The sequence below is a fragment of the Hylobates moloch genome, unplaced genomic scaffold (assembly GCF_009828535.3).
Source record: "Hylobates moloch isolate HMO894 unplaced genomic scaffold, HMol_V3 SCAFFOLD_9, whole genome shotgun sequence".
NCBI lineage: Eukaryota > Metazoa > Chordata > Mammalia > Primates > Hylobatidae > Hylobates > Hylobates moloch.
The window spans coordinates 19,613,490-19,626,375 of NW_026652284.1; the positions used below are offsets into that span (position 1 = coordinate 19,613,490).

The 12,886-nt window shown below is 40.9% G+C and overlaps 1 protein-coding gene across 6 annotated transcripts in view; it reads right to left on the bottom strand.

Annotated features, from left to right (window-relative positions):
• Positions 1-12,886, bottom strand: part of EIF4G3 (eukaryotic translation initiation factor 4 gamma 3) — a 369,995-nt gene that overhangs the window by 307,730 nt on the left and 49,379 nt on the right. The window lies entirely within an intron of this gene.

Consider the following 12,886-nt stretch of genomic DNA (forward strand, 5'->3'; position numbering starts at 1 on the left):
CTATTATACAAATACATATAGTCTTCAGTAAATATGTGCTAATAGATCCAAGATATCAGTTATAAATATGCATAACCCAATTGACTGATGGGGTTAAAAAAAAGACTATAGCACTGAATATGAATCTCAACTCACATTACTTAATACGCATCTCAGTATAAGAGCACGAGTATGAACTTTACCTTCTTTTTTACTTTTTACTAGCTTCCTAAGGCGTATGAAGCATAAACATAACTCAGACCAAGTTTAGTTTCCTAACCTGTAAAATGGTTTTTGGGGTGTTTTTGAGACAAAGTCTCACTCTGTCACCCAGGCTGGAATGCAGTGGCATGATCATGACTCTCTACAGCCTCAACTTCCTGGGCTCAAGCAATCCTCCCACCTCAGCCTCCAAGTAGATGGGACTACAGGAGTGAGCCACCATGCCCAGCTAATTTTTAATATTTTATACAGTGTCTCACCATGTTGCCTAGGCTGTTCTCAAATTCCTGAGTCTCCCAAAGTGCTGTGATTACAGGTGTGAGCCACCACACCCAGCCTAAAATGGTATTCTTAACAACCCTGGCACCTAGTAGACATTAGTAGACATTCAACAAATGGTATCACAATTATTATTAAAGGAGAGCTTCCCTATGTTATAATAAATGTAAATACTTCCTATATTATTTCAAACACAAAATTACTCAAAAAGCAGAGTTTGTAGTGTAATTTTAAAATGTTTAAAATAAATACATGTATATTTCATTTCCTCAATTTATGAGTGCAAATTAAATTTTAAGAAATATGCAAACTTAGTATTGAACCTATTACCTAAATTATCAAAAATACCACCTAGCTGGGCACGGTGGCTCACGCCTATAATCCCAGCACTTTGGGAGGCCAAGGCGGGCAGATCACATGAGGTCAGGAGTTCAAGACCAGCCTAGCCAACATGGTGAAACCCCGTCTCTACTAAAAATACAAAAATCAGCCACGTGTGGTGGCACACACCTGTAGTCCCAGCTACTCAGGAGGCTGAGGCAGGAGAATCACTTGAACCTGGGAGGCGGAGGTTGCAGTGAGCCGAGATCATGCCATTGCACTCCAGCCTGGGTGACACAGCAAGACTCCGTCTCAAAAAAAAAAAAAAAAAAAAAAAGAACTGATCGCTCAATCTACAAAAATGGGAGAGGAAACATTCAGGTTCCTTTACAATGTATCTTAACTACAACACGTGTGTATACACTGGCCATTATACACATTTCACTGCCTTCCAACCTTGAAGACTCAAAACAACTTGTAAGGTAGGTTACCTTATAAGGTAATGGGCTTATTATTAAGCCCATTTTACAGATTAGGAAGCTAAGCAACAAGGAGGTTAGGTGGTTTTCCCAAGTTCGCACACCTGGTGAGAGTCACAGCCAAGACTGAACCCAGGTCACATGAGCTCCAGTCCCAACAAAGCCTATAGCCACCATCCTCTAATTCCCCCTCTGGAATGAATTCATGCATATGTAAACATGAGGACTAGAGAGAACTCTGCTTAAACAATGACACATTTGCATTTGAAAGAGTTTAGATGAGCTCTCAATGTAGTATTTCTACTGCATTACATTCATACCATGCTTACCCTCAGATGGACAATTTTCAATGAAAACTCCTTTATACGAAAGAATAAATTGTAATTACTAAGAGCAAAATCATGTAAACAAAAGCAAGAAGTCAAATAATTTCTATCCTCCCATATATTGGAAAACCAAAAAACTAAATGACTAATTCAAACCATGTAACTTATTTTTCTGTTGATTTTTATAAATTACAAGGTGAGAGAAAAGGAGAATTACTTTTTTTGCATGTCATCAATTGGAAAATTAGTTGCAAATTTAAACCTGATGCTTTTTAAATAAACATCTCCTTATTTAATATGCTTTCACACACCTAATGTTTTAATACCTTCAGCAGTTAGCACACTGATACAGAACAGGTCAAACGAGATGTTTTTCAGTTTGGGTGAATTCAAGTTCAACTGTGATTCAATTATAGCCCAAACCAATAATATCGAGCACTTTCATGTAAGAAAATAACACAATTTAAATGTGTGAAAAACTCCTTTCCAATGCATTTAACATATCGGCTGGGGTCTTACTCTGCCAGTTTGTATTACACATATGGATGACGTGTAATTGCACTTATACTAGTAATAATGCTGTTTCAAGCTATACAGATTCAGATTCAAGCAAGACAGGAATCATGATGTCTACAGAAGCTAGAGACAAGTTAAAATAATGCATTAGGGCAAAATTACACGGTTGGAACATGAATGTAAGGGTAATATAATCCAATCCTAATAAAAAGTAAAAGCCTCTGGAAAACTGCTATACAGCTTGATGGCCAGGCTTTTCCTCTTGTGTCTTCATTATCATTGCCGTTCTCTCTTAATGGTAAATTATCAAAATATTTAAAAGTTGTAAGACATCTATCTAGTCACAAAAGGATCTCCAATTTTCTTAATGTGCCCTAGTCCACAATGACTCTGAGACAATGGTAGGCTTAAATAATACAAGACATAACACTGTGGGAAAAACAGTTCATCAAAAAAAGAAAGACGTGATGCCTTCAATACCTAAACTAAAGTTCAGAGGCCAGGTACGGTGGCTCATGCCTGTAATCCAAGCACTCTGGGAGGCCGAGGTGAGCAGATCACTTGAGGCCAGGAGTTCAGTACCAGCCTGGCCAACACGGCAAAACCCTGTCTCTACTAAAAATACAAAAAATTAGCTGGCTTTGGTGACATGCACCTGTAGTCCCAGCTACTCAGGAGGCTGAGGCACGAGAATCGCTTGAACCCGGGAGGCGAAGGTTACAGTGAGCCAAGATCGCACCACTGCATTCCAGCCTGGGCAACACAGGAAGACTGTCTCAAAAAAAAAAAAAAAAGTATTAATAGATCAGAGCATTTGAGCCAAAAATTTGTCTTAAAATTTACTGGCATTAAGGTTAAAATAAAAAGGGAAGTGGGTGGCAGGAAAAGACAAATTGTAGTGGACAACTTTTTAAGCCACAGAAAACAAACTTATCTGCAGAGTTCCTTCCTAGATTATGATCAAGTAAAATTCTGCCACATAGGTCCTATAAAAAATACACAAACCTTATCCAATGCTGTAATTCCAGTGGTGACAAAGAGCAGGCTTTAGATGGAAGGCATTTCTACGAGACAGAATTGCTATGGTACACATAGCCTTCTGATGGTCTATCTAGGGATCCATTTAGGAGTTGGAAACACATGATACTGTGTTTAAGATATTCTTCAAATATCTTAAACATTACATATCTCTTCCTCAAATTCAAGGTGTAGGCCGGGCATGGTGGCTCACGCCTGTAATCCCAACACTTTGGAAGGCTGAGGCGGGTGGACCACCTGAGGTCAGGAGTTCGAGACCAGCCTAGCCAACATGATGAAACCCCATCTCTACTAAAAATACAAAAATTAGCCAGCTGTGGTCGTGGGCGCCTGTAATCCGAGCTACTTGGGAGGCAGCAGCAGAACTGCTTGAACCCAGGAGGCGGAGGCAGTAAGCCAAGGTTGCACTACTGCACTCCAGCCTGGGCGACAAGAGCGAGACTCGGTCTCAAAGAAAAAAACAAAAAAAAAAATTCAAGGTGTAGTACAAAGCTTTCAAGAAATGTCCTTCATCTGGCACACATTCAAACCGCTGTCCAACAGTAAAGCAGTCAAGATGTGAGATTGCTTCTTACATGGGCACTACTGGCTTCAAATACCTTGAAGAGGCAGCAAAGCTGATACTTTATTATGGAAATCTACAGGGTAGGCTTTATTTTGCTTCTGTAAGAGGATAACTCACTGACACATAAACGAGAAGACGGCCAGACTGACTTCTGGGAATAGGCAGAAGCCTTCATGGGACTATAAGGTAGAGGAAATGAGAATTCTTCAGAATTTTGAAATCTCAAACTATCCCACCTAGTAGTGTTTGGTATCCCAATGTGCTGGTCTTTTAATTTTTCTGTGCAATCCTTCTTAAAGGAAGCATAAAAATGGCATTTATTTTGGTCAGCCAACAAAGTACATACCTAAACAGTTAAATAATACAATTTTTTTCAAGAAGATTGAGAATAACCATTTTAAACCAGTCAAGTTAAAGAACTTCATTTTTGTGAAAACAAATACTAAGGAAAAATTTGCTCAATTATTAATCAAAAAGAGGAATTAATATTTCCATCATAATTTTGTTACTACAGTGCTGATTATCCCTCTTTAATACCAAGTAGCTCTAAAATCACCTCCAGATCAATTAACTGTTTCAACACATCCAGGTTTAGAAATAAGTTCCACAATTCCTCATCAAAAGTGACTCAGCCCTCATATTACCAAAAAATGTAAACAGGAAGTATCGGCTACTACAATGGTATGAATTTGACGGCGGAAATTTATTTTAATTACATACCCACTTAAAGCTGCTGATTTCTCAATAACTTTGTATCCAGTACAATGTTAGTCTGTAAAAAAGACCAAATCTGGGTTCTACATATGCAGCATATGAGATATAAAGAAAAGCTTTTAAAAAGATGAGAGAATTCTAAATTACTCAACTTCTGATAAAGTTACTGAGAAACAAAAATAGGGAAGTCTCAGAAACAATGTTTAAACTTATTTAAACATTTGAAACAGTACCCTCACTTTCTTAATGACAATAGCCCTTAAAAGAGAAGTTCCAGGCCGGGCACGGTGGCTCATGCCTGTAATCCCAGCACTTTGGGAGGCCGAGGCAGGCAGATCACGAGGTCAGGAGATCAAGACCATCCTGGCTAACACGGTGAAACCTTGTCTCTACTAACAGTACAAAAAATTAGCCAGGCACGGTGGCAGGCACCTGTAGTCCCAGCTACTCAGGAGGCTGAAGCAGGGGAATGGCGTGAACCCAGGAGGCGGAGCTTGCAGTGAGCCGAGATGGCGCCACTGCACTCCAGCCTGGGCGACAGAGTGAGACTCCATCTCAAAAAAAAAAGAAAAAAGAGAAAAGAAAAAAAAAGAGAAGTTCCAGGGTTATATATTCCATACAATAATAATAGATAATATTATTAGGCAATAGGCCAGGAGCAGTGGCTCAGGCCTGTAATCTCAGCACTTTGGGAGGCCAAGGCAGGCAGATCACCTGAGGTCAGGAGTTCGAGACCGGCCTGGCCAACATGGTGAAACCCTGTCTCTAATAAAAATATAAAAATTAGCCAGGCATGGTGGCAGGTGCCTGTAATCCCAGCTACTTGGGAGGCTAAGGCAGGAGCATCGCTTGAGCCTGGGAGGCAGGGGCTGCAGTGAGCCGAGATTGTGCCATTGCACTCCAGCTTGGGCAATAGAGCAAGACTCTGTATCGAAAAAAAAAATATATATATATATACACACACACACACACACGCACACACACTATTAGGCACTAAGTATGACAGACCCTGTTCTATGCACATTAATTCATTTACAACAAACTTAGGAGGAATGTTCTATTACTTAGTTCTATTTCAGGATGAAAAAACAGGCACAGAACAGGCACAGTGCCTCACACCTATAATCCCAGCACTTTGGGAGGCCAAGGAGGGAGGATCACTTGAGTCCAGGAGTTTGAGACCAGCCTGGGCAACATGGCAAAACCGTGTCTCTACACAATTACCAAAATTAGCCAGGCGTGGTGGTGGCACATACCTGTAGTCCCAGATACACAGGAGGCTAAGGCAGGAGGATTGCTTGAGCCCAGGAAGGATTGCTTGAGCCCAGGAAGTCGAGGCTACAGTGAGCCATAATCATGCCACTACACTCCAACCTGGGCGACAGATTGAGATCCTGTCTCAAGAATGTATATAAAGATTAAAATTAAAAAAAAAAAAAAAAAAGAATGGCACAGAAAAGGCAAAAACTTACCCAAGACTAAGATTTGAACCTATGTATTCTGAGGCCAGAGTCCATACTCTTAACCACAAAACTACATTGAATTTATATAAAGTATTGATACTTAAGCTTAAGACACTTAAATAAACATGTCAAGTCGAGGGAAACATTCCCATTACTTTGGGAGGCCGAGGTAGGTTGCTTGAGGCCAGTACTTCAAGACCAGCCTGGGCAACATGGCAAGCCGCCATCTCTACAAAAAATAAGCAGCTGGGCAGGGTAGCACCTGCTTGTAGTCACAGCTACTCCCGAGAATGGCATGGGAGGATTCCTTGATCCCAGGAGTTTCAGGTTACAGTGAGCTATGACCATGCCACTGCATTCCTCCAACCTGGGCTACCACAGAATCAGACCCTTAAAAAAAAAAAAAATACCAATTATAAAAAAGATAAGGGAAATAAAGGCATCAAGTATCAGAGAACACATTAATAGAGATGGATCTAGGTCAACTGATGAAGTACAGTCGTCCCTCTGTATCCACAAGGGATTGGTTCCAGGAGTCCTGTGGATACTAAAATCCAAAGATACTCAATTCCCTGATATAAATGGTCTAGTATTTGCATATAACCTATGCATATCCTCCCTGCATACTTCAAATCATCTCTAGATTACTTATACAATGTAAATGTTGTATAAAGAGTTATTATACTGTATTCTTTTATTTCTATAATTTTTATTGTTGGTGTTTTTGTTGTTGTTGTTGTTGTTGAGAAAAGGTCTCACTTTGTTGCCAGGCCAGAGTGCAGTGGCAAAATGATGGCTCGCCACAGCTTCGACCTCTCAGGCTCAAGCAAATCCTCCCACTTCAGCGCCCTACCCCACCCGGTAGCTGGGACTACAGGCAGGCTCATCACACCCGGCTAATTTTATATTTTCTGTAAATATGGGGTCTCACTATGTTGCTCAAGCTGGTCTCAAAGCCATGGGTTGCACCAATCCTCCCCAAAGTGCTGGGATTACAGGCGTGATCTACCATGCCTGGCCTCCTTTAAATATTTTTAACTTTCTTTTTTTTCAGGACTCAAAATTATACTGAGCTCAAGCAATCCACCTGCCTCAGCCTCCCAAAGTGTTGGGATTACAGGCATGAGCCACCACATCTGGCCTGCATTATTTTTTCTACACAGCACTTAACACCATCTGACAATTATGTCTGGGTACTACCTTTCCATCTCAATACAATATAAATTTTGTGAAAAAATGACTTGTTTTTATTCATTGCTATATCCTCAGCTCTTAATGCAATACCTGGTACACAGCAGACATGCACTTAATGCTTGTTGAATAAAGGAACAAATGAATGCATTCCTTAACCCTACCTGTGCATAAGGCCGTTCTGGCTTCCTAGCAATAATAAAAGATTGTTTTGAGGACTCTGGGATTCAAACAACTATCTTATAACTAGCATCTTACATTGTACTACCAGGCACTAATATTCAAGAAATTATCTCAGCTCCCCCAGCACAAAATGTGAGAAAAGTACAAACAATACACTTTAAAATGTAACACAACAAAAACAGTATCTATGTTAAAGATAGATGTCTTATAAACTGCACAATTCACTCCACTAGATCTGCCAGTAAAGCAAAAAATATTTCTCCCTAGTTAAAATCCACTCATGGAAATAAATTAAAAGTTTCAGCGGGCTGGGTGCAGTGGCTCACGCCTGTAATCCCAGCACTTTGGGAGGCTGAGGCAGGTGGATCACAAGGTCAGGAGATCGACACCATACTGGCTAACATGGTGAAACCCCATCTCTAATAAAAAAAATTCAAAAAATTAGCCGGTCGTGGTGGCGGGCACCTGTAGTCCCACCTACTCGGGAGGCTGAGGCAGGAGAATGGCGGGAACTCGGGAGGCAGAGCTTGCAGTGAGCCAAGATCGAGCCACTGCACTCCAGCCTGGGTGACAGAGCAAGACTCCGTCTCAAAAAAAAAAAAAAAAAGTTTCGGCTGGGTGTGGTGGCTCACTCCTGTAATCCCAGCACTTTGGGAGGCCGAGGCAGGCAGATCGCCTGAGATCAGGAGTTTGAGACCAGCCTGGCAAACATGGTGAAACGCTGTCTCTAAAAAAAATACACGAATTAGCCAGGCGTAGTGGCGGGTGCCTGTAATCCTAGCTACATGGGAAGCTGAGGCAGGAGAATCGCTGGAACCCAGGAGGTGGAGGTTGCAGTGAGCCAAGACCATGCCACGCACTCCAGCCTGGGTGACAAGAGCAAAACTCCATCTCAAAAACAAAAACAAAAAAAAAGTTTCAACACTGTCAATTATATAACTTTGCTTTGGTCATTATGAAGCTCAGATTCCTAACTCCAACCCACATCCAGCAATTATCCAGGTTCTTTGGCCTTCATTTCTGTATAATGCTCATGGCTCTACCTAGCTCGAGTTTTTTTTAATCTCTACTCTTATTAATATTTTCTCAATGCCTTGATTTCCTAAATCTAGTTTTTTCACCTGGCATTTCAAGTATTTTTGTAATCCTTCTTGGAATGATTACAACTTTGAATGTTTCTTGCAGTGAAATTTGACACACATTAATCTGAAGGATTACTGTTAGATTTCTGTTTCTGCCTAGGAAAAAGAAAGCTGCAAAGAATATCACACTCACTCTAAAAGGAGAAAAGGCCACATAATATAAAACGTAACTTTTCTTTAGCCCATTAGGGAGCTAAACTTGCAAGAAAACAAAATGAACTGAATTCCAAAGAAGGACAGACCACGAGAGAAAGAGATGGTTGGCTGTAATAAAAAAAATCTGGCCAGGCAGGGTAGCTCATGCCCATAATCCCAGAATTTTGGGAGGCCAAGGCGAGTGGATCACAAGGTCAAGCGTTCAAGACCAGCCTGGCCAACATGGTGAAATCCCATCTCTACTAAAAATACAAAAAAATTGGCCAGGCGTGGTGGCGGATGCCTGTAATCCCAGCTACTCTAGAGGCTGAGGCAGGAGAATCACTTGAACCTGGGAGGCGGAGGTTGCAGTGAGCTGAGATTGCGCCACTGTACTCCAGCCTGGGCAACAAGAGCGAAACTCTATCTCAAAAAAAAAAAAAAAAAAAAAAAAAATCTGCTGAAAGTTTAATAAATTCCTCAAAGTTAAGTGTGGACTGGCATATCAGTTTCCGAACTGAGTGCCCAGACACAATGCTCTTCCTAAGTATTATATTCACTTGCAAGCTCTTCACTACAAATCTCCACATGAGCAAGACCTTTATACATCTCTCACAGTTGCTCATAAGAAAGACTGGCTTCATGACAGAAACTGGAGAGAGTCCCATCTGATGGAACAGGAGCGCAAGAGGTAGATCCTCCACAGCTAGGAACAGGCACAAAGCCTGAATAGATTCCACAGGTCCTTTTCTGCTATGAAGCAGAGGTCACTGTAGAGAAGGCAGCAAACCCTTTTCTCCCCCAGGACATTTTCAAAATCTACTGTTGCCAGGATGAAGAAGTAACAACCCCCCACCCCAATTCCAGTGAGGAAGAGTATGAAAACCATCTTGGGCCTAGGATCCCACACTGATCCATCAAGCAGAAGTTTGCTACCACTGGGCAAGGGGTGAGAAATTCCAACCCAAGAACTACCACAAATATAAGACAAACTGGCTGCTACATGGAAGAGGGGAGGTAACACTAACAAAGCCACATCTATGAGGCCAGGTACACCAGGTCTGCATAAGGCTGAGATGAGGGTGGATCAGGATAACAGCCCCTAGCACAATTCTAGCACCTAGTACCAAGCAACGGTATTCTACCACTGTGGGTAAATTAGCTACCATTTTAAGACTCGAAAGCCTGTGGTACACACCAAAGGTAATGACAGTAACAATAAAAACCCAAGCTAGTGCCAAGTGCAGTGGCTGTGATTCCAGCACTTTGGGAGGACAAGGCGGGAGGATCACATGAGCCCAAGAGTTGAAGACCAGCCTCGGCAACACAGGGAGAACCCATCTCTCTTTTTTTTTTTTTGAGACAAAGTCTCGCTCTGTCGCCTAGGCTGGGGTGCAGTGGGGCAATCTTGGCTCACTGCAACCTCTGCCCCCAGGGTTCAAGCAATACTCCTGCCTCAGTCTCTCGAGTGGCTGGGATTACAGGTGCCTACCACCACACTCAGCTAATTTTTGTGTGTTTTTTTAGTTGAGATGGGGTTTTGCCATGTTGGCCAGAGTGGTCTTGAACTGACCTCAAGTGATCCACCCACCTCGGCCTCCCAAAATGCTGGGATTACAGGCGTGAGCTAGCTAGCTCAACTAAGCACCCAATACCTCACGCTAAAGGCCTGAACGAAGAAGAGGCGTGCCCATTTCCAAACATAAATGCTACTTATCTCAGTCTCTACTGTTCTATACAATGTTCAACGCTTAATCAAAACTTAGGAGACACACATATAGAAAAAACCACCTTTAGTGAAGAGAAAAAAGCAAGAAATACAACTAGATTCAGGGATGATACAGAAGCTAGAAAAATGAAGACAGTGATTTCTCTGTAATAATGATGAGTATGTTAAATGACATAGTGAAAAAGGACACAACATACATGAATAGATGGATAACTTCAGGAAGAAAAATTATTTTTAGATGGAAAATAATTTCAAAAGCTAAATGCAAATCCTAGAAATAAAAAATACAATGTCAGCAGACTGGGCCCAATTGATGGAAGAATCAATGAACTTGGGCCAGGCACGGTGGCTCACACCTATAATCCCAGCACTTTGGGAGGTCAAGGTGGGTGGATCACCTGACATCAGGAGTTCAAGACCAGGCTGGCCAACATGGCAAAACCCCATTTCTACTAAAAATACAAAAATTAGCCAGGCATGCTGGTGCGTGCCTGTAACCCCAGCTACTCAGGAGGCTGAGTCACAAGAATCACTTGAACCCAGGAGATGGAGATTGCAGTGAGCCAAGATGACGCCACTGCACTCCAGTCTGGGCAACAGAGTGAGATTCTGCCTCAAAAAAAAAAAAAAAAAAAAAAAAAAAAAATCAACGAACTTAAAGATACATTAAGATATCAATGTATCTAATTATCTAAGTAATCAATAGAAATTACTCAAACTACAACATAGGGAGGGAAAAAAAAGAAAAAGAGGTTCCACTAATGTGGGAAAGTATCAAATGGTATAATATACATATAACTGGATTCACAGAAGAAAAAAAGAGACTAAAACAAAAGAAATACTTGAGATAATGACCTAGAATTTTCCAGAAAAAAATAAAAATTCCAAACCACAGATCCAAGAAGTTTAGAGAAATCCTAAACAAGGTAAATATAAAACAAACCAACAAACACACAAGCCTGGAAACATCAAAATCAAACAGAATGAAGACAGCAAGAAGAAAACAAAAAATTACAAATATACTTAAGTAAACAGATAAGAATTACAGCAGACCTTGTGAGAAGCAATACAAGTCAGAAAACAATGACATTTGCACTGCTTTAAAAGAGTGTGGCTGGGCATGGTGGCTCACGCCTGTAATTCCAGCACTTTTGGTAGCTGAGGCTGGAGAATAGCTTGAGCTGAGAAGTTTGAGACTAGCCTGGCCAACATGGCAAAACCCATCTCTACAAGAAACAGAAAACGTTGCTAGGTGTGTTCATGTGCGCCTGTAGTCCAAGCTGCTTGGGAGGCTGAGGTGGGAGGATCACCTGAGCCTGGGAGGTCAAAGCTGTAGTAAGCCATGATCACACTACTGCACTTCAGCCTGGGAAACAGTGAGACAGTGTCTCAAAAAAAATTTTTTTTTATTAATCAAAAAAAGAAAGAAAAAAACTTGTCAACACAGAATTTTATATGAGGAAAAATATTTTTCAAAAATGAAGGCAATATAAAGATCAGTATCATTAATATAAATAATGTTCTCCATATCAAAGTAAACATATTGTTAGATGCTTTTATTCAAAACTCAATAAACATAGCCAAAGTGATATTTGTCCTTGAAATAAGGTTTAAAAACTGAGAGATTCAAACATTTTCCTTAACATTCAAATGAAAGTTTATCATTTTCTAAACACCATTCTAAAAAAATCTTCCCTGTTAATTCGGATACTGCTTGTCCAATCTATAGCTTGGAATGCTCTGGAGGAGCATTTTGTTGCTTTAGTAAAAGCAACAAAAAGAAAATTAAATAAGCCTAGGAAAAAATGCTGAATTAAGAAAAGGTTCTTTCTGAATAGTGAAATTAGGGTTTGTCTCTTCATAGCTTTTATTTGTTTTTGAAACAGACTCTTGCTCTGTCACCCCGGCTAGAGTGCAGTGGTGCTCACCAGAGCCTGGATTTCTTGGGCTCAACTGATCCTCCCACCTCAGCCTCCCAAGTATTATAGCTAGCACCACAGGCATATGCCACCACACCAAGCATATTTTTTATTTTTTTGTGGAGATGGGGTGTCACTATGTTATGTAGGCTGGTGTCAAACTCCTGGGCTCAAGCAATCATCTCATCTCAGCCTCCCAAAATGCTAGAAATACAGGCATGAGCTACCATGCCCAGCTTTCATAGCTTTTAAAACTTCCAAATTTTCCTTTTTTAAAAAAAATTTTTATTTTTGTTATATTTTTTGGAGATGGGGTCTTGCTCTGTCACCCAGGCTGGAGTATAGTAGCATGATCTCGGCTCACTGCAACCTCCACCTCCCAGGTTCAAGAGATTCTCCTGCCTCAGCCTCCCGAGTATCTAAAATTACAGGTGCGCACCACCACGCCCAGCTAATTTTTGTATTCTTAGTAGAGATGGGGATTTCATCATGTTGCCCAGGCTGGTCTTGAACTCCTGGGCTCAAGCAATCCACCCACCTTGGCCTCCCCAAGTGCTGGGATTATAGGTGTTAGCAATCATGCCCGGCCCCAAATTTTTCACTATCAACATTTACTACATTTGTTTCAAATAGAGAAATATCCTGTTAAACAAAAATGACAATGTACCAGATTTAAATAATATTA